The following is a 1,433-nucleotide window of genomic DNA, read 5'->3' as shown; positions in this document are numbered from 1 at the left end:
TTTCCTCTGATGGTTGTTTTTCTAGTCCTGCTGCTCCTCAAGGTAATTGCCTTACAGTGCTCTTTGGGGTTTATCTCTAGTTGACTTGGCAATTTACCAACAGCCTTGCTTGAAGAACTTGCCTGTTGAGCAATTTGGTTTTCAAGCATCTTATTGTGGGTAGCTAGTTGGTCCATTTTAGAAGCTAATTGTTTTATCATTTCATTCAGCTGTTGTTGGGATACTAAGAAGCCTTCCATCATGGATTCCATAGTCCACCTTGGTTCAGGCTGTTGAGGTTGAGGAGGTGGTGGTGGTGGCTGTGCAAGGCTTTGTCCTTTGTTTTGAAAACCTGGGGGTATTGGTGGTCTGTACCCTTGCTGCTTGTTCATGGGTTGATTCTGTGAGTTGGACCATGAGAAGTTAAGATGGTTTCTCCATCCAGGGTTGTAAGTATTTGAATATGGATTGTTGAGCTACCTCTGGTTGAAGTTTCCTCCGTTATTCACATAGTTTAGCTGTTTTATAGAGGGTTCATTGAAGTTGATGCATTTTGAATTACACATCCTCCTCCACAGCTGTCGTAGTGTTTGTTGCTCATCCCTATAGCAATGGCTTGCTTTCTATCAAGCCTTTTGGTTAGTTGATCAAACTGAGCATTTATCATGCTTAAGGCATCCACTTCTAGGATCCCTGCTGTTCTTCTTGTGTATCCCTTTTCATTTGTCCACTCATAGTTGTGATAAGTGACCCTCTACAAAAGTTCAAGAGCTTGTGTTACTGTTTTCTCCATCAGGTCTCCTTCCACAACTGAATCTACTGTGCTCCTTGTAGATGGCAATAGTCCATTATAAAATTTATGAACTAGGAGCTAATCCTGTATGCCATGATGTGGACATTCCCTCTGTAGGTTTTTATATCTCTCCCATGCGTCATAGAGTGATTCACCTTCTTTTTGCCTAAAGGTATTGAGTTCAACCCTCAATTTTGCAGTCTTTACAGTTGGGAAATACCTTGCTAAAAAAGCCTGCAAGAGGTCTTCCCAAGTGGTGAATGTTTCAGCTGGTTGAGAGAGTAACCACTTCCTTGCTCTATCTCGAAGGGAGAATGGGAATGCTCTGAGTCTTATAGCTTGATCAGAGACTCCATTCATCTTGAATGTGTCACATAGGGCAAGAAAGCACTGGAGGTAGTAGTGTGGATCTTTTGTAGGTGAACCTCCAAACTAGGTCTGTTGAATCATCTGGACCCATACTGGTTTTAGTTCAAAATTGTTGGCCTCCACTGTGGGTCTTGTAATACTAGGCTGGAATCCTTGGATAGATGGGGCTCCGTAGGCCCTTAAGGGTCTTGGCTAGTTATTGTTATTGGCCATGATAGGAGTTTCTAAAATTTTTGATCTTGTTCTTGATGTCTCCTTTCTCTCCTGATGGTTCTTAAAGTCCTATCTATCT

The 1,433-nt window shown here is 42.1% G+C and overlaps 1 non-coding gene across 1 annotated transcript; it reads left to right on the top strand.

Moving 5' to 3' along the window:
• Nucleotides 1-860: 860 nt before the first annotated feature.
• Nucleotides 861-967, top strand: LOC131170928 (small nucleolar RNA R71). The gene has a single exon (XR_009141692.1). It is a non-coding gene; the product is annotated as a small nucleolar RNA R71 (small nucleolar RNA).
• The last annotated feature ends 466 nt before the right edge of the window (nt 968-1,433 follow it).

This window comes from Hevea brasiliensis, chromosome 11 (genome assembly GCF_030052815.1).
Source record: "Hevea brasiliensis isolate MT/VB/25A 57/8 chromosome 11, ASM3005281v1, whole genome shotgun sequence".
In the NCBI taxonomy this organism is placed as follows: Eukaryota; Viridiplantae; Streptophyta; class Magnoliopsida; order Malpighiales; family Euphorbiaceae; genus Hevea; species Hevea brasiliensis.
The sequence above is the reverse complement of the archived record's forward strand: the minus strand, read 5'-3'. Positions and strand labels throughout refer to the sequence as shown.